This window comes from Ochotona curzoniae, unplaced genomic scaffold (assembly GCF_017591425.1).
Source record: "Ochotona curzoniae isolate NIBS_2020 unplaced genomic scaffold, NIBS_Ocur_1.0 scaffold_3171, whole genome shotgun sequence".
Classification (NCBI taxonomy): domain Eukaryota; kingdom Metazoa; phylum Chordata; class Mammalia; order Lagomorpha; family Ochotonidae; genus Ochotona; species Ochotona curzoniae.
In genome coordinates this window covers 2,089,378-2,102,665 of record NW_024467104.1, presented here as the reverse complement: position 1 = coordinate 2,102,665, position 13,288 = coordinate 2,089,378, and positions in this window count along the sequence as shown.

Here is a 13,288-nt window from a genome sequence, read left to right as displayed (position 1 = left end):
GTTGTATTTCACAGCACTGCAGAGTTGCTGAGGCTGAAAGCATGGAGTCATTTTCACCTGACTTTTATCTGCAGTGGACATTGGAATAGCATTGAAATGTGAACTCTCTGTAGAACCACGGGGGAACCTCCCGCTTTGTAAAGATGAGGCCCTGTGGTAACCCAGTGAAACACAATCTTAGATGTGGGTGAACACGTTACGTTAGATACCCCCCACCCCTCCACCCCCAAGTCATGAGAATCCTACAGAATATCTGAGTACAGGTCACAGGATTGATACTCAAGAGAAAAGAGAAGTGTAGCTGGCTCTTCCATCAGAAGAAAACCCTGACAAACTGCCTGGTGAATTTGTGCACTAGAAGACAGCTGGGGCTACTTAAAAAAAAAAAAAAGATTTATTTTACTTTTACTGGAAAGTCAGATACACAGAAAGGAGGAGAGACAGAGAGGAAGAGCTTCCATCCATTGATCCACCTCCCAAGCTGGCACCCATATAGGATCCCGGTACTTGCAAGGTGAGGAGTTTAGTTGCTAGACTGCTGCGCCGGGCTCTACTTTTTTTTTTAAAGGTCTCTGGGCAGATTACAAGAAATGGTATCGCATGAAAGTCAATCGTAGTTTCTTTTACATGTTTTTTCCTTAGGCTTGGAACTGAATTGTGATTCTAATACTCTTTCTTTCCCTGTGTACTTTCATCCAAATTGCCTCCCATCCCGTGAATACTGCTTCTCAGACACCTGTTCTCCATCCCCCATCAGCTTAGCATCTACACTGGGGTTTGTGTCATTCTCTGAACAATTTTCCCGCTGACTCCTACTCCATCAGTGTGTAAGACTACAATACAAACCTCCAGTCATTCATCTGCCCCAGATTGGGATGGCTCCCTAGTAGTTACATACTTCCTAACCAAGATTGGATCCTGTACCTTTCTCTGCCTCCTTTTTTTTTTTTTTTTTTTTTTTTGAAACTGGTGAAAGCTGTGGGTAACTCTAGGAAAGCCTGTATTTTGGGGATCAGCACTGTGGTATAGTGGGTCTGGAATACCATATCAGTGGCTTATGGTAGTGGCATATCATATCAGTGTGCCAGTTGGAGAGCTGGGTCTTCCGTTTCCAATCAAGTTCCTCCTAATGCACATGGGAATGCAGAGAAGAAGGCCTAACTACCTGGATTCCTGCCATCTAGGTGGGAGACCTGGATTAAGTGCAGGCCACTGGTTTTGCGTGGTTCAGTGCCACCTGTTGTGGATGTTTAGGGAGTGAACCAACAGATAGAATGTATCTCTTTCTCTCGCATCATCCCCACTCCTGTCATGTTGTCTTTCAATTAAATACACACATCGATTAAAATAAAAAGTTGTTTAGGGCCCGGCACGGGGCCTAGTGGCTAAAGTCCTTGCCTTGCATGTGCCAGGATCCCATATGGGCATCGGTTCGTGTCCTGGCCGCTTCTGGGAAAACAGTCAAGGATGGCCCAAACCCTTGGGACGCTGCACCCATATGGGAAACACAGACGAAGCTCCTGGCTCTTGACTTCGGATTGGCGCAGCACTGGCCATTTCAGCCACTTGAGGAGTGAGCCAGCAGACAAGATCTTTCTCTACATATATCCTTCTCTTTGTATGTCTTCTTTTCTAATAAAAGCAAATATTTCAAAAATTTGCTTATTTTATTATTTGATGATACAGTTCCATAGCCTCTGGGACTTCCCTTACCCTCTCCCCTAATCCCTTCCCCTCACTGATTTTCTCTATTATCATTAAAATAGTATAGTTCTTCATAAACAGTTCTAAGTCCATTATTCAGCTGTTTAAGTGTATCCTGACATTGTAGGTATGGACAATGGCAGACAGTTCAGCACCCTATTGTCAAGATATATTTAACAGTTTTATTGGGAATCCATCTTATTTATTTATTTATTATTAATCTTACTTAGTTGCTTAGGGTACAAAGGGTCAAGGGTTACAGGAAAGTGGGTAGTACCATTGTTTCCACACTCATATCATCATTTTATTCCCTGTATCTGGGGTCAGGGGAGAAACAAAGGGAAAAGCCCCACCCAGATTCCCTACCATCCCAGGTCCCCGATGTGGGGCAAGCTCTGAAGGTCCTGCTCAAGCAGTTTTGATAGTTCAACAGTCCTGAATTGTTGCCAATCTCGCTGTTCCAAGTACTACAAAATCTATTCCGAATCCACTGGCTGACATAGTCTCTTCATGGTTGGGGTTCTGAGATCAGCAGTTCAGTTGGAGAGATCCCCAGAGAAACTTCGTCTGAGGTGATCCCAGACCTGATTCTTGCATGTGCTTGCCAGTACGGGGTCCAGCACAGTCTGTTGCCCCAATCAGCGTATGTACATGCTGGTCATTGCAATTGCTGGGTCAGTTCTGTTTCCAGCCCTGTCTTCCACACGAACTGATGGGTGTTGCAGTCCAGCCCGATCCTGTCCACTTCAGACTCGGCCCTCAGGCAAACCAGTGGGAGCTGCAGCCTAAGCGGGGCGGGGAGTCCATCTTTGATTTGGAAGTAGAGATGCATATTACATGTATCTTCATATCTCTATGCTAGTCTCTATTACACAGTTGCTATACATCCCTTGAAATGAAAAGCCAAAAAACAAAACCAACAAGAGGAAGAAAAATGGAAAATTACCAATAATGTGAAATTAGATAAGATGCTACTGGATGACCAATGTGTTGCTAAAGAAATGAAAAAGAAAATAAAAAAGCTTCTTAGAGCAAATGATGCGGTGTGACCTATGAGTCAGTGAGGAAATTAATAAGGGGAAAAAAAACCCTACTTTTTTGAATGAATGAAAATAAAAGCAAAAATATCAAAACCCCTGGAATGTCGCAAAAACTGTATTGAAAGGGCTATTGATCTTGTGTTTGCATGAAGGTTGCCTTATAGAAGAGAGAACATATGATATTTGTTCTTTTGGGCTTGATTTATTTCACTCAACATAACGGTCTCTAGTTGGGACCATTTGGTTGCAAATGGTAGAATTTCATTCTTTTCACTTCCATAGTGGAGTGACTTGTTTGCGTCCCATCTGCTCTGAGTTTCTGATCCAGCTCACTGCTAATACAGACAGTGAGAGCCAATAATGGCCCAAATATCTGGCACTTCTGACATGCTCACAGGAGCTCTAAATGGAACTTTTGGTTTTTATATCAGCCAGATCTAGCTCTGGTTATTGCAACCATTTGGAGAGTGAATCAGCAAATACAAGATTTGTCTCTCCCTCTGTCTGTCTTTTAAAATAAGTAAATAGAAGCTGGCACTGTGGCATGGTAGGTTAAGACTGTAGCTGCAACACTGGCATTTCCATATGGGTGCTGGTCTGTGTCCCTGTGCCTCCACTTCCCATGCAGCTCCCTGCTTATGGCCTTGGAAAGCAGAAGAGGATGGTCCAAGATGTTGGGACCCATGTGTGGGAGACCCAGAAGAAGCTCCTGGCTCTCATCAGATTGAGATCAGCTCAGCTTCGGCCATTGTGGCCATTTGGGGAGTGAACCAGCAGATAGAAGATCTTTTTCTTTGTCTCTCTGTAACTCTGATTTTTAAATGATAAAATAATAAAGCAGATCTTTAAAGAAATATAAAAAAAAGCTTTTATAAAAAATGTGATTAGAATAGTAATTTTTATCTTTTGTGTTATTTGTGTTGCTGTTTAACCACAAGGAAAAAGTGATGATGACCCACTCATGGGCAAAAGAAACAGAAGAAGAAGATGATCCATTCAAGGGCAATTGCTTTGTCCCAGAGATTTTCCCATTCTTTTACTCAAATATTAGTTGAGAGCCTTTTTTTAAAAAAAAAAGATTTATTTATTTATTTTTATTGGAAAGTCAGATATACAGAGAGGAGGAGAGACAGAGAGGAAGAGCTTCTGTCTGCTGATTTATTCCCTAAGTGGCCAAAACGGCCGGTGCTGCACCAATTCAAAGCTAGGAGCCAGGAGCTTTTTCTAGGTCTCCCGCACGGGTGCAGGGTCCCAAGGCTTTGGGCCATCCTTGACTGCTTTCCCGGGCCACAAGCAGGGAGCTGGATGGGAAGTGGAGCTGCCGGGACACGAACTGGTGCCCTTATGGGATTCCAGTGCGTGTAAGGCGAGGACCTTGGCCACTAGGCTACTGTGCCAGTCCCTGAGGGCCTATTTTGACAATGGAAAGCAGTGTTCAAAAAAAAGAAAAAGAAAAGAAATTAAAACTAAAGAAAAACAATATTGAAGAAAACAGTCCTTGACTCCCCATATATTCATGAACAGGTAGTACTTCCCTTTCAATTTCCACCAGATTTTGTGAGAAATTTCAGTATCTATATAGAGAATGACAGGGAGCAACCAAAATAAGGAAGGAATTTTGAACTGTGGCCAAGGAAGAGTGGTTTTTTCTTGTCCAAAATTCCTCAGAATATTCATTTTGGAGAAAAGAGGGAAGTACTCCTGCCCTGGCTTGTGCTGGGGGGAGAGGGGGTCAGAGCTGCCATCTGAAATCAATTATCTGCTCCAGGACTCCACCAACCTGACCCGCTCTTTCCATTTCTCCAGGGTTCCAAAGCTTCATCCCAGCTACCAAAAAGGAGTCCTAGCATCAATAATTGGCAAATGTGCCAAGTATACCAGTGGGGAGTTAACTAAAACCTGGCAGGAGTTGTGTCTCTTTTTTTTTTTTTTTTTTAGATTTATTTTTATTATTTTTTGATTGGAAAGGCGGATATACAGAGAGGAGAGACAGAGAGGAAGATCTTCCGTCCGATGATTCACTCCCCAAGTGAGCGCAGCGGGCCGATACTATGCCGGTCCGAAGCCAGGAGCCTCTTCCGGGTCTCCCACGCGGGTGCAGGGTCCCAAAGCTTTGGGCCGTCCTCGACTGCTTTCCCGGGCCACAAGCAGGGAGCAGGAAAGGAAGCGGGGCTGCCGGGATTAGAACCGGCGCCCGTATGGGATCCCGGGCATGCAAGGCGAGGACCTTAACCACTTGCGCCACCGCGCCGGGCCCAAGGAGTTGTGTCTCTTTACCTATAGAATCCTTCGAGATGGAAAATGTTTTAAAATCCCGTGTTTCCCCAGGTACGGATTTGGAGCACAGAACCTGTGCACATCACCCTGGAAATGAACAACTCCAGCAGCCAGCCAATGATTTCTCTGCCTGAGTCACTGTTTCTTATTTTTCGATTTTTAAAAATTAAATTAAAATTTTAATGTTTACATGGTTGAGAAGGATGTATGCCCATGTGGATGGGGAAAGTTGAGGCATTGAGGAATGCAAAGTGGGTGAGACAAATGTTTCCAAAATTTTTTTTTTTTTCTTTTTCTCCAATGTCTGGGGATGGGGTAGTGGGAGAGAAGGAGAAGGGACCGTACCTTGCTGCCAAACTGTGTCAGCATCCAGTGACAGGGGATGGCCACTGAATGCCAGCTTACAGACCTCAGTATGGGGAAGACTGTTGCAAGGGTGACACTTGAGCGGTTTTGAATGTTCTGAGCTGCTGTTGATGTCATTGCTCTGGGGTTGAGAAAATCTTTCCAAGGTTTATTGGCTGACCAAGTCCACCTCCGCGTACATCCATAGGCCCAGACACTTGCAACAAAGTTTGGGCAGGAGCTTTGCCCCAATTGTTCTGTTTTCCATCCTCTGACAAGACACTCCACACCCCTGCTGGTCTAGATGAGCTGACTGTCATGTCCCTGGTATGCCTCTGGGCATGCTGTCCACTGCACAGGCACCGGCAACTGAGGAGGCCCAGTCCCAGTAACGCACTCCAAGGTCAGACCACATAGCTTGTGATTTTTCCCTGTGGCCAGAGTTTGAGTCCAGCAGTCTAGTTGGAGAGTCTCCCAATAAACCTCGCCTGGCTGACTCCAGACCTGACTCTTGTGTGCACCAGCTAGTGCGGGATCCAGTTTAGTCTGCTACCTGCATCAGCCTACGCACATACTGGTGAATGCAGTTACCAAATCGGTTCCAACCCTATCTCCTACAGAAACTGACAGGTGTTCCTTGTTATTGCCAATCCAGGCCGCCACAAACCCAGCCCTTAAAACATCGGTGGGAGCTGCAGCCTTGTCAGGGAGATCTCTAATAATCCCAGTGAGGCCTGACCCTAGCCCCAGTTCCTGTGTGTGCCAATACGTGCATGAGACTAATTGTGCATCCAAACCAGCCATTGTACATATTCAGGGGTGCTGCAGCTTGGCTCAGCCCAACCCACATATATGCCAACAGATAGATGCTGCTGCCTTACCCAGCCTGGTCCACCCTTAGCCTTGGCTCTCATACACACCATGAGAAGCCTAGCACAGGAGGGCCCATAGTTTCTCTACGAGGCCTACTCCCAGCCCAAGATCTTGCATTTGTCAGGGTGTACTGTGGGCCAGCCTGACATGACTCGCACCCAGTCCTGGCTCTTGCTATCAGATGTTGCAGCAAATCCTGGAGAGGGTCATTCTGAGTATTGCATGTTCTTGCAGATTTGGTGGCCTAGCCTAGCCCAGTCCTCCCCTAAACCTAGCTCACATTAAGCCTACAGTTGTTGCAGCCCTGCCTGGCTTGGTCCACCCCCTAGTCCCAGTTCTCATGCTCATCGCTGAGAGCAGTGGGTGCTCAGCCCAGCTTGACATGGTCTTCCTCCAATTGCAGCATTCACCAACATGTACTGTGGCCCTGACTGAACAGCCCTCACCCAGCCCAGCTCGCACCAGCAGGTGCCCCAGAGCCAGCCACCAGACAGGGGCACTGTGGTTACGTCACCACGGCTTGCAGGTCTGTGGTGGAAACCGACCTCACCGTGGTTGCTCTGCATGCATGTGCCCCATCCCTGAACCCTGGACCAGTGGGATGGAGGGACTGGGATTGGGTTTCTCACTATGGGGCTAATGCAGGCAGCCTTGGGCTCTCAGGAGAGATGAGGACAGAGGGATTAGTACTGCTAGTCCTTGGAGGAAAGGCTGAGCCACAGAGCCAGCTCAACACACTCGACAGAGACTGGCAGAGTTTGCTGCAGGGGTGGAGGGTGTGCTGGAAGTTGGACCAGGGAGTCTGGGGTGTGCAAATAGCAGATCCCCGTTGGCTGGCCATCTTCAGCCTTTCTGACAAGGTGACCCTGGCCAAGCCTTTGCTTAGTGGCTGTTTGTCTTCATTTGTAAATCTGACAGAACAAAACGGAATTATTGCAAAATTTCAAGGAAATACTGAAAATGGGGCCCTGTGCAGGGCCTACACAAAGGCCAGATTAAAAGGGAGTCACGCCTGGGACGCGGAGGCTTCAGGGAGTGGAAAGAGCACTGCGTGCTGGAGAGGATGGCACCTTTGGCTGAGACGCTTCACACCGCGGACACGTCTGTGGTCACTCAAGGAGAAATGGCACGGAAGGGGGGAGGGGTGGGAGGCCAGGGGGCGGGTCTGTCACTCCAGGGTGACAGATGAGCCTATTTCAGGGATGGTAATTAATGATGACCAACTCCGGATTCTCGCCCTGGGAAGTATTCCCTGCTCCCCCCCAGGGGCTGAGGCTGAGGCTGGGATACAAAATTTGCCCTCTACACTCTGGCACACATCTACAGAATGGTGTATGTCTCTATGTGTGTGTCCACGTGTGTCTGTGCGTGTACCGGGGACCCTCTGGCAATGTACATGTGCATACGTATGTGTGCTGCGTGTTCTTCATATATGTGACTTGTGTGTAGCTGACTCAGTTTCAGAAGTTACCAGATTAGCCCCCTCGAGGATGCAAGTAACAGGCAGGCCGTGTTCTGAGAGCAGAGGGGCGGACACGCTTCTGCTGTGGATGCTGCCGCTCCGGGAGGCCCCTGTCAGCCAAAGCCAGTCAGGAGGGATGAGGCGTTCTGATTTGCATGGAATTTTTCTGGGCTAAGGGGATTACCTATTTTCCCAGCATTTCTTTCTCTGATTCAGATCACGGAGAGCCTTGGGGATGGGTGAGTATAATCCCAGTCAAGATTTAGGACAAGAATACCAGTAAGCTCTCCAAAATAAAGTTACCTTGCAGATAATGGAATCTTAGTTATGGATCCCAAGTTCTGGGTCTATTACCATCCCTATTGTTTATCACCTTCAAGACCATGAATGAAGACATTAATTGCTCTTGAAGGCTTCCTGTTTTACCTACAAAAAGGGGGATCACAGTGGTTTTATGTAAAATCTGACTCACAGGAATTTGAAAAATTGCACACCCCCCTAAACTTAAAAATCACCAACGTTTGCATCATTTCAAAATCAATGACTTGAGTAGCTTGCAAGTTGTATTTGCAACCTTGGCTATGTCACAGCGCCACTGAAACTGGCAAAAGCAGATAATCGCTGATATCATGTGAATCACATTGTTCTTTATGTATATCATAGCTTCCAGCAGCAACATGAATGATTAATGTGCTGTGATTTTAGCATTCAATATTGCCATTTAAAATATGTCCTGTATCCTAGAATGATGTTATCTCAGAGTTCATTAAGTGACAACGTTCGTGCCAAAAACACTCTCCAAAATCAATACCTTTGTAACGCAAGTTAGGATAAAACAAGAGGAAAAAGCTCAAGTGACTGTCACGACATGCCAGGCAGCTGATTTAGGAGTGCCTAGTCTGTTAAATATTAGAGACTTTAATGTTTAGTAGGTTAAAAATGGCACCAAGACAAAAATACCCCACAGTGGTTCAAGGTTCCTCTCCTCTTACTGGTTTCCTTTTGGAAAACAGAGTGTCAAACTGCTTGGGGTTTGAATTACCCCCGTCCTCATTAGCATATCATTTTCATAGGATGTGGTCTCCCCTTAAAATGAATGATGTAATCTATATCAAGGTTCCCCAGAGAGAAAGCACCAATGGACAAGAGGATTAATTATCTAGGTAATGAATAAGCAGGTGATTTATAGGGGAATTGGCTCATGTGATTACGGAAACTGAGGAGTCCTGCTCCCAAACATGAGCTCTGATCCTCCGGGCAGGAGAAGCCAGTGACTAAGAGATTACAGATTTGAGGGAGAGAAAGTTTATTTAGGATGCCACAGGGAAGGCGGCAGGCTAGTGCCTTCGCATGCTACTTCGCCAGAGGGAAGAGGGTCTGGGTTTATACGGGAATACACAATTTCAGCTCCACAACTGCAATCATCCAAGAGATAGGTTGGGAGTGAGGTCCCCAGATGTCCCATTTGTAACCAGGACATTCCAGTCCTTATCTTGTGACCAGGTCATCACCGTGTAGGCTTCAGGGAAATGCAAACAACACCATCCATCACACACTGAGTAGGGGTCGTAGGTCAGACCCAGGTTACTGAGGTCTTGTGTGTTGTTGGCCTGTTACAGATCCATCATCAGCAAGCATCAGAACCGGGTAGTCAGGAACCAGGCTCGGCACAAGGCCCAGGTCTGAGAACCAGGGGCCCAAATCCTGAAGTTCTCACGTTCAAGGGCAGGAGAAGGGTGTCCCAGCTCCAGGAGACAGAGAATTCACTTTTGCTCTGCGCTATCCACTTTCTAGATTTTTTTTTTTTAAAGATTTATTTTTATTATTATTTTTTATTGGAAAGGCGGATATACAGAGAGGAGAGACAGAGAGGAAGATCTTCCGTCCGATGATTCACTCCCCAAGTGAGCGCAACGGGCCGATACTATGCCAATCCGAAGCCAGGAGCCTCTTCCGGGTCTCCCACGCGGGTGCAGGTTCCCAAGGCTTTGGGCCGTCCTCCACTGCTTTCCCAGGCCACAGGCAGGGAGCTGGAAGGGAAGCGGGGCTGCCGGGATTAGAACCGGCGCCCATATGGGATCCCGGACGTGCAAGGGGAGGACCTTTAACCACTTGCGCCACCGTGCCGGGCCCTAGATTTTTTTTTTTAAAAAGATTTATTTATTATTATTATTTTTAATTGGAAAGTCATCTCTACAGAGAGCAAGATCTTCCATCTACTGGTTCATTCTCCAAGTGGCTGCAACTGCCAGGGCTGAGCTGATCTGAAGCCAAGAGTCTGCAACTTTTTCCAGGTCTCCGTTGTGGGTGCAGGGTCCCAAGGCTTTAGGCCATCCTCTGCTGCTTTCCTAGGCCACAAGCAGGAAGCTGGATGGGAAATGGAGCAGCCTGGACACAAACTGATGTCCATATGGGATGCTGGTGCAGGCAAGGTGAGCAATTTAGCCACTAGGTTACAGCTTTGGGCCCCACTTTCTAGGTTGAGTGCAGTCAATGCTAAAATTAGCCATCACATAATCCTTTAGAATTCTTAGTGTCATGCCTGATAGCATGGTAAATGTTAAATTCATGTTAGATCGTTGCCATTACCTTGTGGTTGTCAACCACAGCTCAAGACAGGCTCCAAGGATTCAGAGGGAGAAAGCTAGTTGTAACATAGCTGAAATTAGAAAATCTCTAGGAGCCAAACCGACCCTAAATGTATGGATTTTGGGGAACAGTGGCTGAAGTGAGTGACTGTAAACTGTAAATTCTGGAATCAAAGTTTAAAGATTTATTTATTTTCACCAGAAAGGCAGAGTTGCAGAGAGAAAGAAGAGACAGAGAGAAATATCTTCTGTCTGCTGGTTTATCCCCTAAATGGCTGGAGCTGAACCAATCTGAAACCAGGAGCTTCTTCTGGGTCTCCCACACAGGTGCAAGATCCCACGGCTTTGGGCCGTCCTCAACTGCTTTCCCAGGCCACAAGCAGGAGCTGGATGGAAAGTGAAGCAGCCAGGATTTGGATCGGCGCCCATATGGGATCTCAGCCCTTGAAGGTGGAGGATTTAGCGAATTGAACCATTGCACCAGCTCCTCAGTTCATCGATACAGGTGTCTGTTGTTTGCAGGGAAAGAATTAACCAATTGAGCCATAGTGTCGGACCCTGGAATGAAAGTTTAAATCTCCACTTTGGCTTTTGAAAATTCAGGTATAGTAAATTATCTTCTAGGAAAGTGTCCATGAGGCTATGCAGGCCAGAACTTCAACAGTGACACCACGTGGCAGCCGGGATTAACTGCAACGGAACCCTAAACCCACTTCGGGGTTCTGTTTACAACTTCCCCAACCAAATGGAGCAGCAGAGGAGGAGGAGTGGGTACCTGAGGCTAGGATGCAGATCAGCTGGATCTGGACTGGCTGACACACAGACGTTGATTCATCCCAGAGTAAGACTGCCTGGCAGGCAGCGGGGGGAGGGGCCCTAACTGTGTTGTCTTAGTGCATGGCTTTCCGTCTTAGCTGGGAGACACACGCCGGTGGATTACATGAAGATTGTTAGTTATGTTATGCAGATAGCAATGAAGTCGAGTAAATTAAATGCAAGCAACTTGGAAGTTTATGTAATAGCCTTGATTCTAGTAATGTGACGATATAGACAGAAACCCCTTGATTATTTAAGGAAAATCTCACATCAGCACATTGCTAGGTAAAATCTCCACTGGTTTCTCTATAGTACATAAGACTACTTACAGTGTACCGAAAAACTGATCCGAATCATTCCTGCTTCCTGCACCTGTGCATTCTGCAGAGTCTTTTCCTTAAGAAATAGAACTTTCTCTTTCAATGTGAACTGTTCTGGGGCCTTGGCCAACAGAGAGGCAGCAGTGAAGTGCTATTGCTTCCAGTTTCCCTCAAGGAGGGTTTATCTGCCTCTGCTCACTTGCTTGGACATCAGCAACCCTCCTGAGTATCAGATCTGACCAGTCTCTTGGAAAAGAAAACCAAATGGAACAGAAAAACCAAATGGAACAGTCGATTCATTTCATCCAAGACCAAGGTACGTGAGAGAACCAGTGCAGGCTCAGCGATGTTAAGCCTTGTCCGAACTTCCAGCCAGCCCCCAGTGACTGCAGCAGGCACTGCACCATGGCCACTCCTGACCAGCCAGGCCCACATGATGGAACATTTATTACTTTAAACAAACACTTAAGAAAGCAAAGGACCTGGGGTTGTGGTGCAGTGGGGGGAAGCCACCATCCTATGCAGAAGCATCCTATACTGGCTGCTACAGTTCCCATTAGCTTCCTGCTCATGTGCCTGGGAAAGCAGCGAAGATGGTCCAAGTAGCAGTGCCTCTGCTGCTCCTGTGTAAGACCAGGATGAAGTTCCAGGTTCCTGGTTTTAGTCTGGCCCATCCCCAGTCATTGTGGCCACTTTGGAAGTGAATCAGTGGTTGGAAGATCTCTCTCACTCCTCTCTCTCTGTAACTCTGCTTTACAAATGATAAATGAATTAAAAAATTTAATCTTTTTTTTAAAAAACTGAAGAGCATCACAGAAGAAAATACTCAAATTTCTTCACTTCCAGATGTTGTATGGTTGTAGAGAAGTAAGAATTTTATTTTCTCCTTACCTTGATATTGACCCAGGCCTCCAATCATTCATTCAGTGGATTTTAAAACATTTGTTTGTTTGAAAGGAATAGTTACAGAGAGAGAGGGCCAGGCTTGGAGGGGGCACAGGGAAGTCATAGATATGATTTGCGGTCTAGTTTGGGTAGAAAAGAAGCACTGTCAAGTCACCCACTCTGAATTTCAGGCAGCGTGGATGCCATGTGAGGTATGTGACCTCTGGATGGTACCCAACGTCTCTGAGTTTGTACTTACCTGTTTCATCATCAGGGACAATGTTACCCGGCTTTCAGCACGGTTGAGAGGGCCAAACTGGCTGGCCAGGCACAGTGCCCACTATGGGTCAGGGTCACTTTCCACTTCCTGACCTGCTGCCATGCAGCTTGGCTCTGAGCATCATCTCCTTCAGGTCAGGACTTCCTGCACAGAGCGGGCAAGGCTCCTGCATGTGGCCTCAGAGCTGCCAATTCCAAGTCCGATGCCTCTTGCTTGCTTCTCAACCTTGGCTGAGAGAGGAGCTGCAGGGACAGCCTCCGGCCTGCAATGGGCACCTTGAAGCAGTGCACAGCAGGGGCGGGGGCAGCCGGGCAGAGTGGGTGAGTCAGGAGCAGGCAGTGGTAGGCAAGGGCTAAGCTGTGAATACCCCACAGCGTGTGCTTCTTCCTCCCTCGGGACCTTGATTTCAACCACAAGGTGCATGAAGCAGGGACCAAAGTGTAGAGCCTTTGGTAATCAAAATTCCTCAGGTGCCTGCTGTGTCGTGGCTTACTGGAGGCATGCACCCCCTCATGGCCTGCACACAGCTGGAGCCACGGAGAAGGGGATCAGCCCACCTGGCCCGCAGTGAAGAGGAACAGGCCAGAGCAAGCCTGGCTGCATTGTCTAACTCTACTACGCCTCCTCTGTGTCTCAGCTTCTCCTCCTGGGACACTCTGAGAGGAATGGGGAAGCTGGAGTTGTGCAGGTAGCAGAAG